The sequence below is a fragment of the Trichosurus vulpecula genome, chromosome 1 (assembly GCF_011100635.1).
Source record: "Trichosurus vulpecula isolate mTriVul1 chromosome 1, mTriVul1.pri, whole genome shotgun sequence".
Lineage (NCBI taxonomy): Eukaryota > Metazoa > Chordata > Mammalia > Diprotodontia > Phalangeridae > Trichosurus > Trichosurus vulpecula.
Genome location: NC_050573.1, coordinates 267,595,833 through 267,611,121, shown reverse-complemented (window position 1 = coordinate 267,611,121; position 15,289 = coordinate 267,595,833). Strand labels below are relative to the sequence as shown.

The 15,289-nt window shown below is 39.8% G+C and overlaps 1 protein-coding gene across 2 annotated transcripts in view; it reads right to left on the bottom strand.

The window, feature by feature from the left end:
- Nucleotides 1-15,289, bottom strand: part of RGS20 (regulator of G protein signaling 20) — a 141,294-nt gene that overhangs the window by 69,668 nt on the left and 56,337 nt on the right. The gene's annotated exons all lie outside the window — the stretch shown is intronic.

The window sequence follows — 15,289 nt, the reverse complement described above, 5'->3', positions numbered from 1 at the left end:
TGACTCCAATGCCAGTGCCCTTTCCATTGTACCGCAATGCTTTCTTGCATATTGGAGCTCAATTTTTATGATATTTGGTACAATGCAAAAGGGCATCAAGATATCTCTTAAATTCAGTTTGTTTGGATTTGAAGGATTGTTTTTGACCTCTAATAAATGAACCAAATAGTCACATTTAGTTCTGGGGGTTCTCAGAACAGATATGATATTCACTAACCAACTGGACTTTCCAAGTCATGAATATTTAAGGTCTTTTTTTTTAAATGACTCTGTGATTTTGATAATTTGGTAATAAGACAGGGCCTTGATAATAAATTCTATTTGTATAGGCAAATAAATAATTTTATTGAGATTAATAATATTTGTATGCTCTATACCAGTTCTTTATTTTAATCTAGTCTTTAAGGAGTTAATTATCCATCCTTCAAACCCATACCTTCCCCCCAAACCTAATTTATTTAAGATAGTCTCTTCATAGAGTTCTAATACATATATTTTTTGGGCAGGGCAATTGGGGTTAAGTGACTTGCCCAAGGTCGCACAGCTAGTAAGTGTGTCAGGTGTCTGAGGCCAGATTTGAACTTAGGTCCTCCTGACTCCAGGACTGGTGCTCTAATCACTGTGCCACTTAGCTACCGTGAGTTCTAATATAGTTTACGTTTACTAGCAAAGAAAGGCCAGACAAGTAAATAATTTAAAAGAGCTCAAAGAGAGTTATTTTCTTTATTGTAAATTTAACCCTCATGAAAATGTGACATATTCTAGGCTGTTACATAACTGCCTCCTCTCGACAAATTGCCACACATTTGTCAAAGGAGCTGGGGGAAGTTGTCTTTTCAAGAATATTCAGCTCAAACTAGTGCTGCCGAACGGTGATTTATACTTAAGCTTTCAATCTGAGCTAATGTCTCAGCAAATGCCTACTTGGCACAAATGTTGCAGGAGGAATTGTACTGTGCACATGAGCCAGGAGAGCCCATACTTGAGAACAAAGGAAAAAAACATTGAGGCTCCATGTCCACGATCTTCAGGGACTTCACAAGTTAAAGCTAGTCATCCATATGGATTAAAACACGATTTTGTTAAAGGAAACATATGGAAAATTTTTAAAGTATCTGGGATAACAAGAGGCAAATATTTTATACCATAATCACAATTAATTATATTTAAATTAATCATGTAAGTCATGTTAAAAAAAATCCAAATTCTGCTATGTGGTTGACTTGCTAAAGGGTAGTAAATCTGTAGTTAGAGGACCTGGATCTGAATCTGTCCACTTACTACGACACTTACTACTGACTTTATTCTGTGATCTTGGGAAGTCACTTCATTATTACCATCCACCTCAACCAACCTCCTTATGTCTCAATCCAAAGCTGTAATACTTGCTTGGCAGGCAACACCATCTGCTGCCTTTGATCCTTGCTTTTATCTTAAATCTCCTCCTTTCCTATTCTTTCCATCTTTTGGCTCTCACTGAGACCTGCCTCCTGACTTTAGACTCCTTGGCCAACCTTTCCAGCACTGGTTGACTTTCCCTCCTTCTCTATCTCCACCCCACCTCCATTGGTAGGAGTGGGGGAGTTTGAATATTTCTTGCTCCTCATTACCACATCCAGGCTCTCTATCACCATCACTCAGTAATCCTCTGATGTTGACTTAACCATGTCTACCACCCAATTAAAATTCTGGTAACTGTTGACTACTGACTTCTGGAAAACTTTCCTTCTTTCCTTAATGAGTTCGTTAACTGGCTCACAGTCTTTCTCTCCTGTTCTCTCCAATTTCTGCTTTCATACTAGGGAACTTCAATATATATATTGATATTCCCTCAAATATCCTTGGGGCAGCTAGGTGGTACAGTGGGTAAGGTACTAGGCCTGGAATCAAAAAGACTCATTGAGTTCAAATCTGGGTTCAAATACTTACAAGCTGTGACCTTGGGCAAGTCACTTAACCCTATTTGCCTCAGTTTCCTCATCTATAAAATGAGCTGGAGAAGGAAATGGCAAATCGCTTCAGTATCTTTGCCAAGAAAACACCAAACGGGGTCACGACTGAACAACTGAACAACAAACACTCTTACCCCACCCCAGTTTCTCAACTTGTTCATTTCCTGTGACCTACTCCTCCAGCCCACCTCAGCTATACACAGAGATGGTTGTACCCTTGATCTTGCCATCACCCACAAATGTTCCATTTCCATGTTCATGAATTCTGAAATTCCTTATCTAATTACCATGTGTTGTTATTCTACATCTCCCTCTATTTTGTAACCTCCAATCTGTCCTTCATTCTTACTGTGACCTCCAATCCTTTGACCCCTCAGTTCTTTTCCAAACCACCTCTTTGCTTTTGCTACATTTTTCTCCTTTTCTTATCTTGACTCCTTAGTAAATGGGTTCCAATGAGTTTCTTCCCTCACATCATGTTGCTGATTGTAGCCTGCCAAGCCTCACACCTGGATTACTTCTATCATTTACTACCTTTTCTCCTGCTCACATGCTGCTGAACAAAGCTGGAGAAAAATCATAAAACCTTGCTAACCAGATCCACTACAAATTTATGCTATGAAATCTCAACTGGGCCCTCACTACAGCAAAGCAATCTTTTTATACTCCTAATCGACTTACTATCTTACTCACTACAATATCTTTCCCAAACCTTTTTATGTCTCCTCAAATTTCCCATAGCTTTCCCTTTTCCCTCCTCTCAGCTGAGGACCTTGACTCACATTTGACAGAAAAAAATGACTCCATTTGCCAAATTTCCTCTTCTTCCCCACTCTTTAATTTATATCTCCCAGAAGCCTTCTGTCACTATCACTGTCTTCACCATCTCACAGCCTGAGGCAGTGTGACAACAATGTTGCTAGCAGCTACTGTGGCAGTGTAAGACCAACAACAAGAGCACACAGAAAGCTGCCAGTACAAGTTCTTTGATCTGTTTTTCTAAGGAAAGCAACTTTAAGGGGTTAACAATCTCAGCTTAATTAAACATACATATATCATTCACTTAGTTCCGGGGGAAAAGATCAGCCCCCTGAACTTCAGGGCAAATACAAACAGAAATTACAAACATCAACAGAAGACCTTGTCTGATTCAAATCACAATTCTTAGTTACCAGAGAAGCACCAACATCTGGGTTACAAAGCTGGAGGTAGGGCTATTTCAATGGCTTGCCCATAGTCTTGTCACCTTTTCAATGAGTGTACCCCCAAAAGTGAAACGCTAACCTTTCAACACCTATACCCTGTTCAGGACCCTGGGTGCTCAAGGCCCACCATTTAGGGTATGGGAAAGTTACTTAATCACTAGTACCACATCATATGCATTGTTTCTAATCAATGACTCTTGATTGTCTTAGTGCTGAGAAACACTCCAAGACAAAAAAAGATCCCACTTTACCTGCCCCATTCAAACAAAGGCCAGACTCATCAAAAGCACTTAAGAGAAAAACAACAAAAAATCCTGCCCTGATTACCATTGCAGGTAGCTCTTTTCCTTGCCAAGGCAAACCCCTCTACATGCACAAATGAGCCCATTCCATCCCATCCCATCATGTCCAGAAGATTGCCCCTTCTATCATTCCCAGTCTTTCCTTTATTTTCAATCTCTCTTATGTCTACTGGCCACCTCCCTACTACCTACAAACATGTCCGTGTCTCCCCTACCCTCAGAAAACACTCACTTGATCCATCTATCTTCACTATTATCCCTTGTCTCTCCTGCCTTTTGTGGCTAAGCCCCTCAAGAAGGCCACCTGCAATAGATGCCTCTTCTCATTCTCTTCTTAACTCTCTAATGTTTGGTTTCTGACCACATCATTTTTACCAAAGCTACTCTCAATCTCTTAATTGTCCACTTTAATGGCCTTTTCTTAATCCTTATCTTTCTTGACCTCTCTGCACCCTTTGTCACTATTGATCATCCTCTTCTCCTTGATACTCTCTTCTCTATGGGTTTTCAGGACATGACTCTATCCTGGTTCTCCTCCTACCTATCTGACTGCTTCTTCTTAGTCTCTTTTGCTGGATCTCCAACCAGGTCACATCTTCTAATCATGGATATCCCATATAACTTTGTCTAGGGCCCTCTTTTCTCTTTCTACATTATTTCACTTGGTAATTTCAATAGCTCCCATGGATTCAACTATCATCTCTATGCTGATGATTCTCAAATTTACTTATTCAGCCCTAACCTTTTTTCTGACCTCCAATCTCAAATTTCCAACTGTCTATTAGATAACTTGAACTGGATATATGGTAGAAAAATTAAATACATGTCCAAATTGAAGGTTAAGTGATTTCTCCATGGTAATACAGCCATTATGTGTTAGAGGCAGGACCAGAATCCAGGTCTTCTAGGCTTCAAGGCTAGCTCTATCATTACGACATGCTACACCTCTATTTTCAATTTTAAAATTTTTCAAATTTTAAATTAGGAATTACATTAAGCCTTGGAATAACCTGATTCCTTGGGTGCAATATAATTCATTCCATATGGAGAATCATCTGTCCCTTCACATAAAGTGAATAAATGGAATTGGTAAAGCAAGGAAGGAAGGAAGAAGGAAAGTAAGAAAGAGTTGTTTACAATGGAAGAAATATGTGTCCACAGTTCTGGGACTTGATATCATCAGTGAGGAAAGAAGAGAACAATGTACATGTATCTTAAGAGCAAACCCTGTAGAGTATCCAGAGTAATAACTTCTTTATTCCATGGATTACCTCATGTGCTTTTGTATAAGCTAGGAATCTGTTTCCTTAAGCTCTTAAACTACTGATTCACTAATTTTGCCCAACCTGAGGATATGTCAGCAATGGTAAGCTATGGAAGAATTTTCTTGAATGCATCCCTAGATAGATTTACACAAACAAAGAAACGATCGCTTGCCCCTCCTGTTCTATGAATGAATAGATTGGTTCTGCATGGGTCTATTAAAGTTTGCGTAATCCGAAAGGGTGGATGACAAGGGCGATGAAGACAAAACTTCCTTGCAAACACTGCTGCCTTCTCTTAGAAATGTTTGGTTTTACCAACTTCAGAGCAAGAAAATAAAACACATTCCTGGCTGTTTAAAAACCAAAATGCAGCTTCAAGGAGTGGTTAGGACAGTTTTTCATTTCAATTAGTCACAAGCCCAGATGAAACAGGCAACAGAAAAAAGAGGAGCAGGAAAGAAGGAATTCTCCCTTCCTCCCTTCCCTCCCTCCCCTCTCCCAGCACCACAGTTGAGATGATATTTAGGTTGGATCCTCCTCAAGCCCACTATAACTTTGAGCAAGTCTTATCTAGATTGGAGTTTCTTACTCTACAATCAATGGAATCCCAAGTTGGGACTCCCATTAGATGAGAAAACAAACTACGTCTTTATTTTCACTAACCTCTCCAATTATTTACAAACCATTATTCCAAGAAGGGGTCCCTAGGTTTCACCAGACTGCTAAAAGGAGTTTATGACACACACAAAAAAGGCTAAGAACTCCTAGTCTACGTGATTACAACAGGTATTGGAAAGTATTTTCAAATCCTAAGTGAAATTAATTGTTAATTAAAATCAAGCACTTCGGATCAGAAAAGATGTTCAATTGTCTTTAATGATCATTGAGAACAGTCATACGAAATATCATTTTTGGACAAATGATCATACTAATTTTATTTTAAAAATTCATCTCTGTGTAAATTGCTAAGAAAATGATTGAGTATATTGGAGATAAGTTAATTTATTCTATACATTCCTAATCATACTTATAGCTTATTGAGCATTCAGTCACATCCCACTTTATTGTGAATGGCCTCCAAAATCCCATTCAACTGTACTATGAACTGACTCACAACATACAGTGTTGTCTATACTGTCTAACAGCACAATGTAGCTTACTGGGTACAGACTTGCATGGTGCCAGATTAGTCAATGACTCACACACATATTGTACTGAATGTTAAGCTCTGACTCATACTAAACTGTATTAGGAGCTGATTGACATTGTACTTGTTTGAATACTAGCTCACATTATGACTCACCTGGTGGTGCGTTGGGTACCAATTCACAACATTTCCCTTTGGACAATGATTCACACTGATCATATTGGGATCTGACTTTTTTCATAATCCTTTAAGAGCCTCATATACTGGACTGCATTGGGGAGTGAAATAGTAAGCTATGTTCCTTGATATGGTCTGTGAATCTATCTGAGGATATGTGGTAGATGTCCTTGAAATTCAAACTGAAGGGTAATACCCATTTCATCCATTGGAAGAATAACCTTGGTTTTTCTTCCTGAAGGGTTCAGCCATAATTCTTTGAAAATACTTTTCCTGGAAGGCATGATTTCCTTAAATAGCTTTGCAATGCCAGACACTCATTTGAAAAATTCTGCAATGTTATTCCTAAAATATTCACATTAGAGATGATTTTTGAAATCTGTTATTGGACCAACTTGCCATAGAAGTTGATATTCCCTATGTGGACATAGTAGAAGATGATTTTTTTCATGCTTTTTATTAAATATCAGGGAGTAAGATCAATGACTTATGGATAGACTATTGGTTAATAATAGGACTATGTTCTTGTCACCTTCTCTAGCCCACAAAGGTCCAGGATAATGGCATTCCCCTCCAAGGGGTTACAAAGCTTCTTTCTACAGGAGCTTATATGTATTCTACAGTTTAAGAAAGAATCAAAACATATTCCAATTGGAAATTACTATATCAAGGGACTACCATCATTGCATAGAATAGGAAACAAATTAGATAGTTGGAGCAGTGGGGAATGGACTTCAAATTTTAATCCTGGTTTGTCTCTAGTTTGCTCTATAACATTAGGCAAGTCTTTGAATTTTGCCTTTTAAGTAGTGCAATGGACCATATTAAACCCAAGTAATACAGAAGTCCAAACTGGTTTAACGTGTAGTCTTTTTTCGTGGTGGAAAAAAGCATCCGTGTACCGTTTCTATTTTTAAAAAACCCAGATGATTGTGTTTTGTTCTTATATAATACCATTAACTCTCCAAGTTGCTTTAAAGAATTCAGGACTTGTAAATAAGAGATCATCAATGTGATGCAGCGGAAAAAACCCTGAAGTGGGGAGAGATAAAATTTCTAATTTTGGTATTGCCTCTACCACTGTGTGATATTGTGCAGTGACTTGTGCTATCTTAGCCTCAGTTTCCTAATGTGTTAAAATTAGAGGAGTCTGAATAGATGTTTTCTGAGGCTCTCTCCAGCTCTAAGATGCTGGGATTTTGACATTAGGGACATTTTAGTTAATGCGAGACTAAAGTGGTATTAACCATCCATCCAACCAACCAATCAGTCGATCAAAAAACATTAAGTACTTACTATGTGCCCGGCACTGTGGTAGGCTCTGGGGATACAAAAACATTTTAGCTTATAGCTTTCAAAGTTTCTTTAAATGAAACAGATAATGCAGTAACTAGACAGTGCAACTGGGAGTAGCCTAAAGACCTCCTTGTGCTAGACATGGAGACTCCGTAGAGAAGATTGATGATATCTCCTTGACGGGGTAAGGTTAAAGAATGAGTGCCTTGTTCTGTCTTTTAAAAAAAACACCTGTCTATGGAATGTATGTACATCACCATTAGTACCACATGCAAGTAGATTTATTGAGTCAAGGATATTGAAGGTCTGAACCTCACCCTTGGACTAAGGCCGATAAAGGGCCTGACCAGGTCTGTCAGTAGTAACTAGATTAGAAGTGAGATGAACTGAGAGGTGCACAGACCAGGGATGAGTCCCTTGTGGGGAAAGAGGGAAACATAAGGAACTCAGCCCCACAGATGACAAGGGTGCTAAATGGCTCCTGAGGAGAAGAGAGAACCACATATCCCAAGCAACAGCAGCAGTTGGGAGCACTGGGTGGAGTGGCAAGAGTTTCTGGACCCAGACACTGGAGAGAGAATGGGGGGATTCCTGTACAATACTGAGTTCTTGTTCATTGATGAATTCTTGTACTCGAGAAGAGCAAAGAAGGGAGAAGGGAAGTTAGGAAGGAAGGGAGTGAGGGAGAGAGTGAGGAAGGGAGGGAGGAAGAAAAGAAGAAAGGAAGGGAGAGAGGGAGAAAGGAAGGAGGAAGGAAAAGAGAGAGGGAGGGTGGGAGGGAAAGAGGGAGGGAGGAAGAGAGGAAGGAAAGGAAAGAAAGAGACAGGGAGAGAGAGAGATAGAGGGAGGCAGGGAGAGAGGGAGGAAGGAAGGAAGGAGGGAAAGAGGGCTAGAGGGAAGGAGGACGGCCCGAAGGACGGACGGAAGGCAGGCAGGAACGACGGACGCAAGGACGGACGCAACGAAGGAAGGAAACAAGTATTTATTAAGTGTTTATTATATGCCAGGCACTATGCTAAGTGCTAGAGATACAAAGACAAGTAAAAGAAAGGCAGTCCCCGTGACAAAACAGGAAAATGATAAATGTTGGAGAAGATGTGGAAAATTGGAATGCTAATTCGTTGTCGGTGGAATTGTGGACTGATCAACCATTCTGGAGAGCAATTTGGAACTATGTCCAAAGGGCTATAAAAATGTGCATACCCCTTGTCCCAGCAATACCACTTTTAGGGCTATATCCCAAAGAGATCATAGAGATGGGAAAAGGACCCACATATACAAAAATAGTTATAGCAGCTCTTTTGGTGGTGGCCAAGATCTGGAAATTGAGGGGATGCCCATCAATTGGGAAATGGCTGAACAAGTTGTAGTATATGAATGTAATGGAATACTATTGTGCTATAAGAAATGATGAACAGGTAGATTTCAGAAAAATCTGGAAAGACTTATATGAACTGATGCTGAGTGAAATGAGTAGAATCAGGAGAACATTGTACACAGTAACAGCCACATTGTGTGATGACTGACTTTGATAGACTTAGCCCTTCTCAGAAATGCAAGGACCTAAAACAATTCCAAAAGACCCATGATGGAAAATGCCATCCACATCCAGAGACAGAACTGTGGAGTCTGAATGCAGAGCAAAGCAGACTATTTTCTTTTTTGTTTTATTTTGTTTTTCTTTCTCATGGTTCCTCCCATTAGTTCTAATTCTTCTATACCACATGACTAATGTGAAAATATGTTTAATAGGAATGTATATGTAAAGCCTATGTCAGATTGCAGGCCATCTTGAGGAAGGAGGGAGGGGGGGAGGGAGGGGAAGAAAATTTAAATCTTATGGAAGTGAATGTTGAAAACTAAAAATTAATAAACTTATTTAAAAAAAAAAGGCAGTCCCTGCCCTCAAGGAGCTTACATTCTACTGGGGGAAGACAATACACAAAAGGAATCTAAAAAAGGGAGAGTTGGGTGAATTAAAGTTACTCAGCATGGGGGCATGGTTTTGAAGCAAGCACATGGTTTCCAAACTGGAGAAGCAACAAGGGACTAAGTCACAAGGAAAAGGAGTAAAGCTAGACCACTTTGATGTGTGCACACTATGCAAGTCTAATAGGAAAAGGGGTTGACTTTCTAGCAACCACAAATGCAAAATTTCCTTTGGGGGGAACCCAAAACTTTAGGATAGCACTATAAGTCTAGAGGACTGAAAAGATGCCTGAGGGAAAGAAGGGCTCACTAAGGAGATTGGCTTCAAGTGTTTTTCCTTCCTTGTTTTTTCCTTCCTTTTCTTCTCATTCACAGGGTGTAGCTATGAGTCTGAAGTACTACATAGGTTCCTGAGTGGAAGATAAGACTTATTAGACAGAGAAAGAGTTGTCCTTAATTATCATGAGCTTGTGTATATGTGTGTATGTGTTTTAATTCTTTCTGGGGAGTGAAATAGAAGCTGTTCATACACAGATACACATATACAAGCACACATATTACCAGGTTAGTAATGTAATTACCATAAGCAGTTACCAGCAAGGAACTTTCTTTGCCACATGTATGTGTATGTATGTGTGTACATATATATGTATGTGTGTGTGCATGCATATATATATGTGTGTGTGTATATATATATATATGTGTATGTGTATATATATATGAATGATTAGAAAGCCTGCTTGTGCAAAGGCTGAGAGGCTCTTTTGCCCACATTTGTAGAGACCTAGGATTGAACAATAGTCCGATTTTTATAAAGGAAATTCTTAGATGGGATCAAAATGATCTAAATTCTAAAGAACCCTGAGACACAGGTTATGGCAGTATCTAAATGAAGATAATTTATAGCCAATATGTCAAAAGTCAGAATGCATTTTCTATGCATATATTTCCGATGATATAGCATATTTCTATCAATGACCTATTTGAAAGACATGGTATAAAGGATATCGTTAAGGAAATGTATGCTTAGAAAAAGAGGTTGGTCAGAAATGTGGTAAGAGCAACAGGTAGTAGAAAGACAACTAGAGTGATCCACTGATACCCATAAAAAGGGTAAAGTAAGAACATCTAGAGGAAGGCCTCCAGCACACTGAGTGGATCCTCTTCAGATGAGAAGATGGGTTACTTTCTACATCAGTGGAGAGACTACCTAATTTGTTTTTGAAAGTTACATGAATAAGATAAACCAATACTATTTGACACAACTTCAAGGCATTTGAAATAAGATTTCAAATTCTGAAGAAATGCCTTCTATTTGGAATGATTTAGAAGGAGAAATTGACATGGAAGAAATACAACTCTTTCTCTAAGTTTTCTACTTTATGGAAGACAATTTGTTAAGAATACCCTGAGATTGATTGAAAAAATTTCAGGAATGCACAATACTTAATAAACTGTACAATGTATTAAAATGTGCATTTGGATCCTGACCCTCCCATATTTTGAAGTGTATATAAATTCAGCTTTGAGGTAATGGTATGGTCAAATATGTTTGTCCAGGGCTATTTCTTATACTTCTTTAAATCCTACATTGCTCAGTATAAGTATTCACTACAAGTTTGTTGATTTTTAGAAAAAAGACACATATGAAAATTTCTACTATATTTAATGTGTTAATTTAATAATTTAATTTAATTGTTTTCTACAATTAGAACTGATTCAAATTTAAAATGCTAAGAGCTATTCTGTATTAGATAAATTGTCAAAGGATGTGAACAGTTTTGAAAGGAAAAAATCCAAGGTATCAACAACCATATGAAAAAATGCTCTAAATCACAGAAAATTTGAGAAATGTAAATTAAAGCACCTTAGTTCCATCAGATTTGCCAACATGACAAAAGAGATAAATTATAAATGTTAGAAGCGCTGTGGGAAGACAGGCACAATAGTGCACTGTTGGTGGAGCTGTGAATTGATGAAAGTCATTCTGGAAAGCAATTTGGAACTTTGCCCCCTCAAGCTACTAAATTATACATACCCTTTGACCCAGCTTTTGATTTCCCATCTCACACCTCCAACTACTTATTAGATATCTTGTACTGTATGTCCTGTAGACATCTTAAACTTGGTATGTCCCAAACTGGACTCACTATGTTCTCCCAAAAACTTCCCCCCTTTCTAACTTCCCTCTTACTATTGAGGGTACTACCATTCTCCCAGTCACTAGTCTCACAACCTAGGTGACATTCTCAATTCCTCATTCTTACTCACTTCCCCATATCCAGTCTGTTGTCAAAACCTGTCATTTTTTATCTTTGAAACAGCTTTTGTATATGTGCCCACTAGTCTTTGATGAAGTTGTCACCACCGCCATGCAGGCTGTAAACACCTCACACCTGGATTACTACAATAGTCTGCTGATTAGGCTCCCTGCCTCCAGTCTCTCCCCACTCCAATCCATCCTCCACTCAGCTGTGAAATTTATCTTTCTAAAGTGCATATTTGACCATACCACACCCACCCATACCCACCTCCATTCAATAAATTCCAAGGGCTTCTTATTGCCTTCAGGATCAAATGTAAAATCCTCTGTTTGGCTTCTAAAATTCTTCATTACTTGGCCCCTTCCTACCTTTCCAGCCTTCTTATACCCTACACTGCAATGCACTAACACTGGCCTTTTTGCTGTTCCTCAAACAAGACACTCCATCTCCCAGCTCCAAGGGTTTTCACTGGCTGTCTCCAGTCCTTGGAATTTTCTCTCCCTCATCTCTTTCTTCTACTTTCCTGGATCCCTTCAAATTTCAGTTAAAGTCCCACCTTCTGCAAGAAGTCTTCTCCAGTCTTCCTGAATATTAATTACTGCCTTTTCTCTGAGACTATCTCCAACTTATCCTGTATATATAATTTGCATGTAGTTGTTTGTATGTTGTCTCCCCCATTAGACTATGAGCTTCTTGAAAACCTTTCTTTTCTGTAACCCCATCACTTGGCACAATGCCTGGCATATAGTAGCAGGTGCCCAATAAATGCTAGTTGACTGACTATACCACTACTAGGGCTATATCCCAAAGAGATCCAAGAAAAAAGAAAAAAAACCTATCTGTACGAACAGTTATAATAGTTCTTTTCATATTCGCCCCAAACTAGAAACTAAGGGAGGGTATTCTTGTTGGGAAATGGCTAAACAAATTACGGTATATGAATGTAATAGGATTTATTGTACCATAAAAAATGATGAATGGACAATTTCAAAGGAAACTGGGAAGACCTCTATGAACTAATGCAGAGTGAGGTGAGCAGAATTAGAACAATTATTATACAATGACAATGAAATTGTAGAGAAAAATAACTTTGAAAGACTTTGGAACTCTAATCAATATAATGATAAACCATGAATACAGATGACTATAGATGAAGCATGATATTCACCTCCTGCCAGAGAGGTGACAGACTTAAAATGAAGGCTAAGAAAGATATTTCTGGATAAGGAATTTGTTTTGCTGGACTACTCAATTTATTATGATGGTTTTATTTGTCATTTTAAAAATCATTCAATGTGGAAGTGGGAAGGACATATAATAAATGCATAAATAAATTTTTTAGAAGATACAATAGTTTCACCCCCCCATTCCATCCATTTTAATTCCAAAATGAGGAGTAGACACTATGTATAAATGCAATGCCCATGGGTTAAGAAACATCTTTTAAAATACATTTCAGTAGTATATTTATTATGTCTGTCTTCACGCACTCCCTCCCTTCCTCTCTCTCTCTCTCTCTCTCTCTCTCTCTCTCTCTCTCTCTCTCATTGTGGATATGGGGTAAAGAAGTATTGGAATGAGGTACTGGAATCAAGAAGACTTATGTTTAGGTTCTGTCTCTGATATATACTTTCTGTGTAACCATCTGAATGCTCCTACACTGAGGAAATTGTAGAACTCTTCTTCTATTTCAGAGAAAAGTATTTTCATGATTTTGGCTTGTTTCAATAGCATGGTTTCAAACCCGTTGTGCCAGTCAACAGATTAGCAGAAGTGCAGAGATATAATAATTTTAATAAAAATAATAATTTGCCACTCATAGCTCTGGTACCTTTCAGCTGATAGGCACAGCCATCAGATATGTTATCCCAATCAACACTGCCAAGCCGTCAAAGGATGGCAGTCTTGCAGGACTAAATGGTGTAGTGGGTAAAGTTCTGGGCCTGGAGTAATGGAGATCTGGGTTTGAATTATGCCTCAGATAATTGATAGTTGGGTGTCCTTGGTCAAGTCACTTAACCTCTCTGGGCTTCATCTATAATGCAATGGATCAAACACAATGACTTCCAAAGTTCATTCCAGTTCTGGTGTTGTTTAGTCCATGTTTTCCAGTAGTGTCCACTCTTCCTGACCCCTTTTTGGGGTTTTTCTTGGGCAAAGATATTGGAGTGTCCTTCTCCAGCTCATGTTACAGATGAGGAAACTGAGGCAAACAGGTTTAAGTGATTTGCCCAGGGTCACTCAGTGCCTGAGGCAAGATTTGAAATCAGGTCTCCTGACTCCAGGCCTGGTGCTCTATGCACTGCGCCACCTAGGGATGCACAGTTAAAAGTGTATGAGCCTGTAAAATCTTCAGCCTTTAACTGAAAAAGCTGATGTACAGCATGGAAATGGGACACTTGGATAATAGAACACAAAGCCCCTGAAAATGCTGCTGTGAACTCTGGAAGGAGCTCTCCACTTCTGACATTTCAAGTGCCAGGGATGCTAAGGTAAATGTTTTGGAAAAAACATACTTTATAACTGCTTATATAAATCCTCTGCGCACTAATCAGTGAGGGGTGAGAGTGTAAGCATATGAGTTGAAGAGAGAAATCCTCACGATACCCAGTAATTGAGGCTGCCTGGAAGTAGGCGGGGAAGGCAGCTGCAATTAGTAAGCCCCACGAAGTGACCTCTGCAGGGGAAGAATGAGTATTGGACTCTGCCCTTTGCTGAGTAGGGAAAGTAATGAGGAAGGGTTTTCCCATTGACTCTTCCAAAGGGAAAGCTGTTTCTGTGGCAACTTCTCCATCTCTTCCACTTGCGAGGCACCGCTAGTTGCCTCAAGCCTAGCTAACTCTTTCGCTAGGAGATCGCTCTCTTCAACAACCGTCCCCCGCCACCCCCTTCCATAATCTTCCCCGCTGCCTGTCTTTCAGCTAAAGGGTTCATATTAGAACGCTAGCCGCCCCCTCTTTTTCACTTTTGTCTCTGCTTTCCTGGTGGAAGACTCTCTCCTACCGGACGTCTCTGGATCAGCCTTCTTTCTCTTCTGAATTCCGAAAACCCACTCATCATCTGTCTCCCCCTCCTCCCACTCCCCAACCCTAAAGCTTTTGGGGATGGCGTCCCTGGGGCTCTCTTGTCTGTTTCACACAGTTGTGGGGGTGGGGTGGCACTCTTCCCAGGGGAGAATGTGGTCACAGGCTCCTGCATTGTAGACTCCACTTCTGCCCCTTGGGGGTGGGAGCCCCCATTCCCGCTCCCCTCATGCCAGTGGCTGCCATCTCTCCGCAGCTCCTACACCTGACAGTTACAAACTTCCTCCAGCTCCGCTGGTAGCTCTTTTCCAGCTCCTGGATCTTCCAGCTGAGGGGTGTGGAAGGCTAATAACTCATGGGTTTGTTCAAGGAGGAGTTGCCGGAACTCCCCAGTCCCACACGTCTGGGAGGGCTCAGTTTATTAACGTTCTTAGATTTTCACTCCTTAGAGACCTGAAGTAGAGCTCTCTGAAAATGCAACAGCTGACTCCCGTCCTCCTTAGAATACCTGAAACCAGAGGCATCTAACTTCTTCCATCACTTTTCCGATCTGCTTCCTACTCCTCCACCACCCCCACTCCAGGGTACAATCTTCTCCAGAAGAGACAAAATTTATTCTTCCGGGGGTTGTTGTTGTTTTGGTTTTTCTTACTAACAGTTGCACCTAAGCTCTCCCACCCCCATTGACTGTCAGGCTCGAGAATCGTTTTCATCCCTTCTGGGCTCCTG